This window comes from Camellia sinensis, chromosome 5, assembly GCF_055761805.1.
Source record: "Camellia sinensis isolate YWXY chromosome 5, ASM5576180v1, whole genome shotgun sequence".
Lineage (NCBI taxonomy): Eukaryota > Viridiplantae > Streptophyta > Magnoliopsida > Ericales > Theaceae > Camellia > Camellia sinensis.
Window position 1 is genome coordinate 201,630,074 of NC_138965.1, and position 14,073 is coordinate 201,644,146.

Here is a 14,073-nt window from a genome sequence, read left to right on the forward strand (position 1 = left end):
TAATGATAAAGTAATTTTTTATACAAAATTTCAGTAAAAATTCAATATAATAGTAATACCACGTCATCATTGACATATGATATCACCAACCAATAGTAAAGAAACACATAAAGGATGAACCACACATGTCAAATGTAACTAACAATTCAATAAATTTCATATTTTCATTGATATTAATTATAATTGTATGTCAATAATAATAGATATCACCATTGTATGGATAATAACATAATTCATCGTAATATTTTTTTTTCAATAAAAAAATAACAATTTTTATTCTTATAATTTTAAAAATGTCATTGATATTTCACTCTAAATAATATTTTATAATTTTTTGATTTAAAATACTTTCTTTATTTTTGAAAAAAAAGAAAATTATTCCAAAACCCAGGGAGGGCACGTGACTCTCCGGGACGCTCCGTTAGCATGCATTAATTAGTGGAAAACATCAGGGGGAAAATAAATTAAAATATTACATGCTTGTAAGGAAAGAGAAATGCAAAATAAATAAATAAATCATTCACTAAATTAATGAAAATGATAAATTTTATTTTTCTTTCTTTGTTTGAGAGAACACTATATTATCGAAGAGTCTTACTAGAGATCCTAAATTATCATCCTTAGATTTACCTATAATGCCTTGGTAATGGATTGTGTAATAGAAGTTTGATTCTTGTGCAAATTAGCATCTGACATGTAATAGTGCACATCATTTAAAATAATATCAGAGGTGAGAATTTACAGCTCTCTCTTTGTTAACAACAAAAGCTATGTATAATAAGATTTATCCCATACATTAGTGATATCACATCATTTACAACGAAGCAACATAATTGTTTGAAGATAATCACTTAGAAGAGTTGTACTAAAATAGAATTGTTGAAATGAACAATAGACCTTTATTTGAATTAATGACAATCATAAACCTACGAACCATAAAATTTTAGCCCAGATTCAGCGAACTTTTGTTCACCAATTTGGACTAGGCGGTCGACCATCTCGTCTGTCAGATAATTCTTCCAATCTCCAACCTCACCGCGTCGAAAGAAGGCTTTATTTTCCACTCCTGTTGACACCTTTCCATTCTTGTTCACCTCCAAACTACTTAAATGATTAAAACTACACAACCATAAGATCTCATCCACCACCCCTAATGCCTCTTCCTTTAGAGAAAACGGGCAACCCATGAACTCAGCTAATCTCTTTAGATGAATAGTGGGTTCTTCTTTCATCTCCTCATACTTTAAAAAAAGTACTTTTTGAGGTTTCTCCATGCTCTCCTTCCCATAACCCAACACATGATCCCAAAATGGTCCACATAGGCACACTCCCCTACAAAACTGTGGGGATATATTTTCTGTATACCAACACGTGGCATGGTGACGCCGACGTGTCAGCCGAGGTGCCACGTACCCTGGTAGTTAAGCCGAGGTAATCTCGGATAAGCCGAGGTCATCTCCGAAGATATCGGAATCCGAGATATGGGGCAAGAGTCCTAAGGCACAAAGGGGATTGAACCAAGATAAGGATAAAACTCTCAAGGAGTTTATCTATATCACTTAAAAGAGTCCAGAGTAAACAGTGAACTAGAATCCATAGAAGTCATACTTCTAGTGGGACTTGGATTGAGTATATTATAAAAGAGAGGCACCCCCATGGGTCTAAGGTATGTAACTTATACTTTGAGTATTCAATTCAGTACTTGATTATCTTTGAGAAATATACTGACTTGATCGTCGGAGTGCCCCCGAGTGGAAGAACCACCGCCAGAGCTTTTTCTTTCTGTTTCAGGTTACTTTAGCCATCTATTCTGCTTGTGCTCTCCAGCTGATCACTAAACGGGCAGTGTGGTCAGATTTTCACCCACACAATTTGGCACCGTCTGTGGGAATCGAAGGAAGAATAGATGGCCAGTAACGGACAGCAGGAAAATATTGGGGAGGACGCTCCCACTGGGAGGGACAGCCCAATTGATCTTGATATCGAAGGAGATAACCGCAATACAGAAGCCCGTGACCAGGGTCACAGAGAGAACGACGTCATCCCAGAAGGCGACACGTCAAAAAGAGCTAACCAAGGAAAATACTACAATGAAGATAACCTCCAGGTATGGAGGGACAGGTGCCTACGGAGGGATGAGGAAGTAAAGGAACTAGCAAACAAGTTGGCAGACCTCCAGTCAGTCGTCAACTTCATGATGCAGAATAATGTTATGCAGCCACCATACCCGCTGCAAGATACGCCGATGCCAGTGAACAACACTCAGAAGGAGGTAAGAAAAACAATCCCCGAGGTCCCTCAGCATACCAGAAGCGGAAGGCATTCACACCGACCTTCCAGGGAAGTCGGACGAGAAAAGCCGAGGCAAGAGGAGTCCCGACGGACACACCACATGAAGAATCCAGACCCCAAAGAACATCGACATGTTCAGGGGCAAGTACTCCATTTTGACACATCCCATGAAGAAAGATCCAAACGACCCCACCACGAGGCCGAAAGCAGTGTACCAAAAAGACTAAAATCCAAAGACAGCCGAGCTCCAGGGAGGAGCAAAGAAGACTTAAGGAACTACCTCAAGAGGAGGCAGCAGAATGCAGAAGCCGAGGTAAACTCCCCAGTGAAACCGAAGACAGCCTTCTCGGCGGAACTGGACAAATTCGAACCACCCAAAAGATTCAGTATGCCGAGGTTTCAAATCTATGACGGTAAATCGGATCCAAACTTTCATGTTGGGTTGTACCTAAATTCAATGGCGTTGTATAGCGGGAACGAGCCATTGCTCTGCAAAGTATTCCCCTCATCCTTTGGGGAAATTGCATCTGATTGGTTCCATAAGTTACCAAAAGGAAGCGTAAAGACATGGGAAGGCTTGGCCGAGATGTTTGTGGCCAGATTCGTGACCAACAAGCTGCAACCCCTGAGGGTTGATGCTTTGATGGCTCTACAAATCACCAAGGAAGAAGGCCTCAGGGCCTATGCGAAGAGGTACTACGAGGTGTTCAACCGAATACCTGAATGCAACCAGGAAGTAGCAGTCGTATCCTTCAAGAACGGCCTGAAAGATGACTGCCCACTACGGAAATCTTTGGCAAAAACATTGCCAAAAAGCATGGAAGAACTCATGGCAAGGATTGAGAAATACGCCAGGGCCGAGGAAGATACATCGGGAAACAAGGAGGTGAAACAAGAAAAGGGAAACGGCTCGCCAAAGCGAGGCCGAATCAACAATGGACCGACCAAACAAGAAATAGAATTAAGAAATAAACAGGCAGTAACAACGGTATTCCGGATCCCAATCCATAAAATCTTAGATCAGATTCGAAATCAACCTTATTTCAGGGCTCCAGCAAGAGCACCAGGGGAATTCATGGGAAGGAACGTTGGTAGACGTTGCGCCTACCACAATGAAGAAGGGCATCCAACTCAAGGTTGCAAAGCCTTAAAAGCACACTTGGAAGACCTAGTAAGACAAGGCCTTCTGAGGGACTTGGTCGACGAGGCCAGAACGAGGGAAGAACAGGCAAGGTTGCCTCAAGCACCAGCGGCACCCCCTCCCCCAGCACAGCTACCACAAGCAGGAGAACCGAGGGTGGTTAATGTGATCCATTCAAGGGTCAACGAAAACGAAGTCAGAGGAGAAACCCAGAGGGTAAGACATTTACAGCATATCTACCAAGTCGGGGAAAAGAGACATCGGCCAGAAGAATGCCAAGGGCCAATGATAGCCTTTACTGAAGCCGACCTAGACCTGGTCCAACATCCGCATAATGATGCCTTGGTAGTATCCCTCCAGGTTGGGGAGTGCCAAGTAAAACGCATCCTAATAGACCAAGGCAGCTCCTGTGACATCATGTACGTCAGATGTTACAAAGAGCTAGGCCTTCACCCTGATGACCTAGAACAATCCAGCGGCCCGATGGTCGGCTTTAATGGAACGCCGACATGGCCACTGGGCGCAACAAGCTTGGAGGTACAAGCCGGCACTAAGAAAATCAGGACGGAATTCCTGGTGATTGACACACCCTCACCATACAACATCATCCTGGGAAGACCGTGGTTGCATGCAATGGGGGCAGTTCCCTCGACGTTGCATCAACTACTCCGGTTCCCAACAGAGCATGGGATTGAAGAAGTCAGAGGGGATCAACTACAAGCCAAAAATTGCTCCATGGCAGCAATAAAATCCACCTGTAGTATACGAGAGCCAAAGAAAGCAGAAGTTGAAGACGAGGACATGGAAGTCCTAGAAGACGTCGGGAAAGAGCCAGCCGAGAAAAGCGAAGAGGCGCTAAAGAAAATCCTCGTCCAGGAGGGAGACGAAGAACGGTTTTTTCTTCTCGGCTCAGGCTTAGCTAGAGAAGAAGAAAAAGAACTGGAAGATTTTTTAAGGGCAAACATAGAGGCGTTCGCCTGGACACCTTATGAAATGCCTGGCGTTGACCCCGAGGTCACTTGCCACAGTCTGAATGTCGACAGATCGGCAAAACCTGTGATTCAACGAGCCAGAAGGCCGACGTTAATGCACGTCGAAGCAGTCGAGGAAGAGGTAGACAGACTCCTTGAAGCCAGGGCCATCCGAGAAGTCCAGTACCCAACGTGGCTGTCCAACACAGTAGTAGTAAAAAAGAAGAATGGCAAGTGGAGAGTTTGTGTAGACTTCACCAGCCTCAACAAAGCTTGCCCGAAAGACAGCTTTCCTCTGCCCAAAATCGACCAACTGGTAGACGCCACCTCGGGACATGAAAGGATGAGTTTTTTAGATGCATACAGAGGGTACCACCAGATTGCTATGTACCCTCCAGATGAAGAGAAGACCGCGTTCATCACCCCGAAAGGCCTGTACTGTTACAGGGTAATGCCTTTTGGGCTGAAAAACGCAGGAGCAACCTATCAGAGGTTAGTGACAAAGATGTTTAGACACCTGATTGGCAAAACGGTAGAAGTTTACATCGATGATATGGCCGTAAAGACCAAGGAATCAAAAGGTCATCTTGCCGACCTAAAAGAGGTCTTTGACATACTCAAAACATATCGGCTCCGACTCAACGCCTCAAAGTGCGCATTCGGAGTTGGGTCAGGTAAATTCCTAGGATATCTGGTAACAAGAAAGGGCATTGAAGCCAGCCCAGACCAAATCAAGGCCATCCTGGAACTACAGAGCCCAACATCGGCAAAGCAAGTTCAAGTGCTCACTGGAAGGGCCGCAGCCCTAAACCGATTCATCAGCAGAAGCTCAGACAAGTGCAGACCCTTCTTTAACCTGGTGAAAAAAGCCACAGACTTCCTGTGGACGGAAGAATGTGAAGCTGCCTTAGCCGACCTAAAAAAGTACTTGACCACAACCCCGGTCCTCTCTAACCCAATCCCAGGGGAGGAATTGTTTTTGTACTTAGCAGTCTCTGAACACGCAGTCAGTGCAGTACTAATCCGAGAGGAAAAAGGGGAACAGAAGGCTGTCTATTATGTAAGCAAGACTCTGGCTAACGCGGAAACAAGGTACCTACCACTGGAAAAATTGATGCTAGCCTTGGTAATGGCCTCAAAGAAATTGAGCCATTACTTTCAGGCACACAAGATTGTGGTTCTAACAGAGCACCCACTGAAGTCCTTATTACATCAAGGAGACTTAACAGGAAGAATAGCAAAATGGGCAGTAACACTAGGCCAGTTTGACCTAGAATTTAAGCCAAGAACAGCAATAAAGGGCCAAGTTTTGGCCGACTTCGTCGCAGAACTCACACCTGAAGCCATCACACCTCGGGCTCCGTCGAGCCAAGAGGGACATTGCCCCGACAAGCAAAAAGAATCCCAGTCAAAGACAAAAAAGCAAAAGAAAGAAAAGCTCAGACCATGCAGCATCTACATCGGCGATTCATTCAGACTATTCGTCGATGGAAGTTCAAACCGCCAGGGAGCAGGAGCAGGAGTACTGCTGATATCTCCAGATGGAGAAATTGTACAACAGTCCATCCGTCTGGGGTTCAAAGCCTCCAATAATGAAGCAGAATATGAAGCATTAATTGCAGGACTAAAGCTAGCAGCAGCAGCAGAGGCAGACGGGGTAATTGTTTTTTGTGATTCACAATTGATTGTTAACCAGTCAACAGGGGAATTTGCAGCCAGGGACGAAAGAATGTCGGCATATGCAAAGGAAGTCATCCGACTGGCAGCCCTATTCCAAAACTGCAGATTACTCCAAGTAAGCCGAGATGACAACACCCACGCCGACGCATTAGCCAACTTGGCCAGCTCAATTCAAACTGGAAAAACAAGGACAATTATGATCGACTACATGTCGGCCCCGAGCATAGATAAACAAAACATTGAACAAGAAGCAATGTGCGTGGGCCTTGGACCAAGTTGGATGGATGCAATCATTGGATTCCTAAAAGAGGGAAAGCTGCCAGAAGACCATAAAGAAGCACATAAAATTAGGCTGAAATCGGCCAGATTCAGTCTAACAGAGGAAGGCCATCTCTACAGGAGGTCCTTCACTGGACCACTTTTAAGGTGCGTACATCCTTTGCAGGTTGAAGATTTCCTTTACGAGATTCATGAAGGAATTTGTAGAAGCCACGCAGGGGGCAGATCGTTAGCCCACAGGGCCATTACCCAGGGGTATTGGTGGCCCTACATGCAAAAGGATGCCGAAGCTTATGTAAAGAAGTGTGAACAGTGTCAAAAGTTTGCACCTTTGATACATCAGCCAGCTGCCGACCTAAACCCAGTATCCAGCCCCTGGCCGTTTGCCAAATGGGGCATGGATCTGGTTGGACAACTTCCCCAGGCAACTGGGCAGAGAAAATACTTGCTGGTAGCAACAGACTACTTCACAAAATGGATAGAGGCAGAACCTCTTGCCAAAATCCGAGATGTGGATGTCAAGAATTTTATTTGGAGAAACATAATCACCAGATTTGGGATTCCAAGAGCTATAGTTGCCGACAACGGAACACAATTCGACAGCAAACTTATCAAAAACTTTTGTGCAAAATTCAAGATCAAGAATTATTTCTCAACACCAAGTTTTCCTCAAAGCAATGGGCAAGCAGAGGCATCCAACAAAGTAATCCTGGATGGAATAAAGAAGAGGCTCCAGGCAGCAAAGGGAAAGTGGGTGGACGAATTGCCCAACGTACTTTGGGCATATCGGACTACGCCGAGAAGATCAACAGGAGAATCCCCATTCGCCATGGCATATGGCACAGAAGCAATCATCCCATTGGAGATCGGCATCCCAGGGATCAGAACCCAGGGAGTAGAGAATGGCACCAATGACATACTCTTAGCCCAAGACCTGGATTTATTGGAAGAACGAAGAGAGAAGGCTGCAATTCAGCTCGCAGTATACCAACAACAGCTTGCCAGAGCTTACAACAAGAGAGTCAATCCAAGAGATTTTCAAGTTGGCGACTTAGTCCTAAGAAAAGTCGTCGGGAACAAGAGGGATCCCAGGGAGGGCAAGCTTGGCCCAAACTGGGAAGGACCCTACAGAGTTACTTCAGTACTTGGGAATGGAGCATATCGGCTTGAGGACAATGAGGGCAAAGCATTGCCCAGACCTTGGAATACTTGTAATTTGAAATTTTTCTATCATTAGAAAAACATCTTTGTTTGGCCGATGTTATCAATAAAATCTTTTTAGAATCCTTTCAACATGATCGATTGATAAAGTTATGCATGGATGTTTTTGAAGACATATCAAACTCAAAGCTAAGCCGATGTTATTCCTTAATCCACTTGTTGAAATTTGTAGCAATTTACAAGTTGGAATTAAGCTGATTCCTTATCTTCACTTGTTGAAATTTGTAGCAATTTACAAGTTGAAGTTAAGCCGATGTTATTCCTTAATCCACTTGTTGAAATTTGTAGCAATTTACAAGTTGGAATTAAGCTGATTCCTTATCTTCACTTGTTGAAATTTGTAGCAATTTACAAGTTGAAGTTAAGCCGATGTTATTCCTTAATCCACTTGTTGAAATTTGTAGCAATTTACAAGTTGGAATTAAGCTGATTCCTTATCTTCACTTGTTGAAATTTGTAGCAATTTACAAGTCGAAGTTAAGCCGATGTTATTCCTTAATCCACTTGTTGAAATTTGTAGCAATTTACAAGTTGAAATTAAGCTGATTCCTTATCTTCACTTGTTGAAATTTGTAGCAATTTACAAGTTGAAGTTAAGCCGATGTTATTCCTTAATCCACTTGTTGAAATTTGTAGCAATTTACAAGTTGGAATTAAGCTGATTCCTTATCTTCACTTGTTGAAATTTGTAGCAATTTACAAGTTGAAGATAGGCCGAGGTTATTGCTTAAGTTCTCATAGCAATGTGTGGGTCGTTTAAACCCAAGGGAAGATGCTTAACACTTGTTGAAATTTGTAGCAATTTACAAGTTTATGTTAAGCCGACGTATGATCACCCGCCGAGGTATACAGTAAGTTACAGGTTAAAATAAAGGCTAAGTATATTGTTCATTACTTGTTGAAATTTGTAGCAATTTACAAGTAGGTAGGACTAAGCTAACTATTTAATACTTGTTGAAATCTATGAAAAGACTGCAGGACAGTATCTTGCCGAAGTAAAAGTCTCATGGTTATACCCGAGGTATGAAACCCCGAGGAGATTGCATAAAGAAAGCAACATGAGGAAATATGCAAAAATTTTCTAAGCACAAGACTATATATCACAAGATTGAAACATTCAAAAGAAAGAACTGTTGCAGTTACATATTGAAGAAGCCACGTCGGCCAAAAGAAAGAGTTCTGCATTACCCAGAAAGTACAAAGTGCAAAGTACAGAAAAAAAAAAAAAAAAGTAAAGTAAAAAGTACAAAAAAACATTTTCAAGATTCTTCAGTATCAGCCACTGCAGGAACGGGGACCTCGGACGATTCAGGTGGAATCTCCTCGGCCACTTTCTCCGCTTGTATTTCGGCATCTATCTCTGCCAATGTTGTGTCAAGACTTCTTTCAGTCAGAAGGAGGTCAGATGATAGATACCCTTGAACAGACTCCCTGGGCACTTCCTCAGCATCATCACCCCCCTCATCTTGAGTTAAGTCCATAACCAGCTCAGCAGGAGGAGGGGACTTGACTTCGGCAACACTCTTGGGTTTTCTCACCAAGGCCTCACCATCATCTTTTTCTTCATCTTCCTCCTCGGCCTCGGACTCTAATTCACCTTCAGGAGGAGGTGGAGGAAATGGTAACGGAATAGCGTCGGCCTGACGTAATGGCGAGTCAGCAGGAAGGTCAAGCTTCTTTATCAAGGACATCCAACCAAGGGAAAATCCCCTGTTGCATGCCTGCCTGACTTGAAGCTTGTAGTCCTCTGCGACGTCGGCCATACCTTGAGCATAGGCCTTTTCATCGGCCTCTTTGATTTCGGCCTCTTTAGTGGCCAGAGCTTGCTGGAGTTCTTTCTCCGCTTGAGCCTTCTGAACCTCGGCCTCTCTTTTCTCGGCCTCAGCAACCTTTTTAACGGCCTCAGCAGCCTCGGCCTTCTCAAGAGCAAGAGTTTGAACCTTAGTTGCAGCCTCGGCTTGATCCTCCAATTTTTTCATTTTTGCTTCAAGAGACCTGATCTCTCTCTTCATAGAAGATGCTTCCCTCTTCATATCAACCAACCTTTGACGATTTTCAAAGGCTTGCATGGAAAATGAATGGGCATGCTGAATGGCCTGCAAAAAAGAACAGAAATGTGAGACAGTACTCTCAGTGAAGAACGGAAGAAAGAATCACAAGTACAGACATAAATACTTACTTGAGCAGAGTGTTGGAGCATCAGAGCGTAATTTTCATACTCACTAAACTTGGCATTTCGCTCCAAGTCATTTGGTAGAAGAAGAGCAGTGCTAAGGGCGACAGCAACGTTGATGTCATCAGCACTTTCACTAGCCATGATAGGCCTATCCTCCAGGGATAGATCAGGGGCCCAGGGGACATCGGGCTTCTTCGAAGCCGAGGTCGTCGCAGACGATGACCTTGGCCTCTTTGTTTGTGTAGACCCTGAGGGTTGGCCCTCAGCAGACCTTTTGGCTGAAGAAGAGGCTGATTTTTTGCTTTCAACTAACTTCGAAATCGGCAGAGCATCCTTAGCCTCGGCATCTGTAGCCTTGGCCTTAGGCTGAGCCTTTTTTACCCTCTTCGGTTTGGGTGGAAGCATTGTTTGCGTTGGTGCGGCTTCGGCGTCAGTTGGAATGTCGGCAAGAAGATCTTGGACGACAGGCCTTGGACGAACCATTTCGGCTGTTTTTACAAGCTTTCTTCGGCGTTTACGTTCTGGAATTGGTATTAAGTAGGGGGCCGAAGTTGATGGAAGATCGGCTGGGTCAGATGTGGATTCTTGATCTGTTCGGGATGTAGAAGCAGTTAAGGTTGTGGCTGTAGGTGGAGAAAGGCTCTTTTTCCTTTTTCTTGGGACGTCGGGTAAGGTGGATTTGTATGTAGGGATGAAGTTTAGTAATACTGGGGCTTTTCGTTTATGGATTAGGAGGCCAAGAAGTGTTTTCAGATCTGTTCCTGGGAAGAAGGATTGGCGAAAATTTTTCGGTGGCTGATGAAGATCTGCAAAGAAACAGGCGTCAGAAATAGAGTATTAAAGTCTTAAGTAAAAACAACTAAGTGTTGACTCAGGGCTCTTACTCTTGCCCTCTGTAAGTGTTCGAGGAAGAGGGTAGAGGTGGACATCTTCATCTGGGCCAAATTCCCAATTTCCAGAAGCAATAAGAAAATCATCTCCAGCCCCCTTGTTGGAGTCTGGGAGGTCGGCTATAATTTTGTACTGAGTGGATCTCGGCTTAAGGTAATAGACAAAACCCCTATCCTTCAGATCGAGAGGGCACATGGTATAACAATATTGAAGGTCGGCTAGGGTGATTCTAAGGTTTTCTTGCCTAGCTAAGGCAATAATACCGTTAATTACCCTATAGGAGTTGATAGTAAGTTGCATAGGGTTCAGCTTATAGAAATGGAGAACTTGACGAAAAAGGGGATCGAGTGGAAGCCGAAGTCCACATTCGGTAAAAGCAACTATTGGAAAGGGCATTGTATGATCTGTGGGCACGATGGTATCATTATCCCCAGCCAATTTAAGATGAACATCGGCTGGGATAGAGAATTCTTGCCTAAAGTATTCAAGTTTTGTTGGGGTATTCACCCTATGCCTCCACATACCCATTATGTTGGCTTAAACTAAGAGGAATATGTTTCAGAAGGTGGGCGTTTTTCAGGTTTCCCTAAAGATTAAGGGTTCTACAGACAAATCCCAAATCTATAAGGTATGAAGATAAAAATCGAGGGCACAGATCTGGGGCAGATACAAAAAAGAGAAAACAAAGATGAAGTTTCAGATTCAAGAACAGAGGTATAGTTCTCAGAAACAATAGAAATACAGAAAAAATCAAGGACAACGACAAAGAGAATGATGAAAAAGCATAGAAGTTCAAGGTAAAAGCCACAAATTCAAGATACAAATAAATCCAAGACCTCGAACAAGATCAGTAATGGCAACAGACAGACAAAAGCACATAAGGAGAATGGAAAAATTAAAGAAGAAGATCTTACCAGGACAAATGAAGCCAAGGTTGTGCTCGCCGAACTCAGAAATTGATGGCAACAGCAAAGAGGGCTTTTGCAAGAATTAAGAGCAGTTCCAGAAGAAAGAATGAGGCAATGGCAGATTCAAAGAAGAATGAGCTTTTCAGAGAGAGAAGGAGCGAGAAGATGGAATGCAAAAGTGAAGAAAAGATAGAGGCAAAAGAAAAGTTTTGTCAAAAATATGAAACGGCGGCAAAATTAGGGCAATCATTACGCCTAGGGTAACGCACGCGTCAGACGGCGCAGATGAAATGAACAGACAGCTTCAGGCGCGTCACTAACACACTCCAATAAAGACGAAACACGTAAGAGAAACAGTTAGAGATGCACGACAGCTCATGCGCATGGGAGAATACGATCAAAGCCTTGTTCTCCGAAGAGAACACGTCGGCTGAAAGTAGATAAACTTGACAAAATAGTTTTTTGAGCCATTACTTAGGAAAGAAGCGATAAAATTTCGGAATAGGTTCCATCACCTCAGAATGCCAAGGTAATAGAACCTAGGGGGCAGTTGTGGGGATATATTTTCTGTATACCAACACGTGGCATGGTGACGCCGACGTGTCAGCCGAGGTGCCACGTACCCTGGTAGTTAAGCCGAGGTAATCTCGGATAAGCCGAGGTCATCTCCGAAGATATCGGAATCCGAGATATGGGGCAAGAGTCCTAAGGCACAAAGGGGATTGAACCAAGATAAGGATAAAACTCTCAAGGAGTTTATCTATATCACTTAAAAGAGTCCAGAGTAAACAGTGAACTAGAATCCATAGAAGTCATACTTCTAGTGGGACTTGGATTGAGTATATTATAAAAGAGAGGCACCCCCATGGGTCTAAGGTATGTAACTTATACTTTGAGTATTCAATTCAGTACTTGATTATCTTTGAGAAATATACTGACTTGATCGTCGGAGTGCCCCCGGGTGGAAGAACCACCGCCGGAGCTTTTTCTTTCTGTTTCAGGTTACTTTAGCCATCTATTCTGCTTGTGCTCTCCAGCTGATCACTAAACGGGCAGTGTGGTCAGATTTTCACCCACACAAAAACATATCAAATACATCTTCAAGTATATTTGGTCCAAAGCTAGGAGGTCTAATCTTGTTTGCGATGTGATGAAGTGAAACAAAAGTGTCCATGGGGTTCCTGCATAGATAGTCAAGCTTGCTCGCCGAACACGTCACAGATTCAAGCAAGGATGAGAATGGTAAATGGGTTGCAAACAACCTCGGAGAAGTGAAAGAGGTGAGATTAGGGACTTGTTTGTCGACATAGAGCTGAAGTTCCAAGAAAGGGACAAGATCATGGGGATTGTTTACAAGCAATGGGTGTCGGTTCGTGTCGGGATAATGTGTCCGGTTCTCTATTGCGAACAAGATTGCCTTCAGCCAGGTGGTGTTGGATTTAGGGGTGGTAACAAGGAGGATATCAGTGTCTTGAGCTTGAAAGTGTTGTTGCTATGCAATTACTCCTTGCAATTCCCAAGATGAGTACCAAAAACCTTGGTATTGATAGAGATGAGATACAACCCACCCTTTTTCTCTGGGTAGGGAATTCTTGGGTTAAATCATCTTCTTGCAAGTACTTAGCAGGAAAAAGAGGAGGTTGAGATGTTGCCATGGATGGAAAAGAAATATTGGATTCTCACCTTCTTTTTGTGATGTCCAAGCATTATGCACAAGTATATATATATAGCTAATTGACATGAGATTCTTTATTCTTAAAATCTCTATCTCCTATCTCCAATATGATACGAAATCTCAAAATATAATATTCTCGAAAGTTAAGACATAAACATACGACTAAAAGTGCATTTGAAATAGGAGAACGGGAGCACACCCCAATTAAATTAAATTTTCACATTCTAAATTCTTGACACTTTATAAAATATTTTAATGAATACATAACATTCAGTGTGTTTGGTTTGAGTTTTTTGAATTCAGACTTTTGAAAATTGAATTTTTTTGTTTTTTGTGTTTTTTTTGTTTTTAGTAAATATTTTTTAAATTTTAAGCATTTTTTTACTTTTTTAGATGCACCTTACTTAGATGTATTTAAAAAATAAAATATTTATGAAAAAATATTTCAAAAAACTAATAAATACAAAAAAATATACTAAATTTTCATATATATATTTGTATTTTTGATATTTAGTGAATTTTTTAAAGATTTTTTTTGCGAAAATTATACTTTTAAGTGTATTTATGTTAGGTGTGTCTAAAAATTTAAAAAATTGTTTAAAATTTTAAAAAAATTCAGTAAAAATAAAAAAAAATTACAACAAAAACAAGAAAGTTAAATTTTTTGAAAAATATTTTTAGAAAACTCAAACTAAGAGAGAAACTCTAGCTTTGCTGAACCACACCCCCTGCCACCAAATAAAAAAGAAATATATTTATTGAAAAAAAAAACAAATATATAAATTGGAAGACCAAATCTCATGTAAACGGCATGGAGATTTTGTTGACACAGTATCTAT

The 14,073-nt window shown here is 42.3% G+C and overlaps 1 pseudogene; it reads right to left on the reverse strand.

Annotated features, from left to right (window-relative positions):
• Positions 1–926: 926 nt before the first annotated feature.
• LOC145792022 (cytosolic sulfotransferase 15 pseudogene) lies at positions 927–13,214 on the reverse strand (annotated as a pseudogene).
• Between the last annotated feature and the right edge of the window lie 859 nt (positions 13,215–14,073).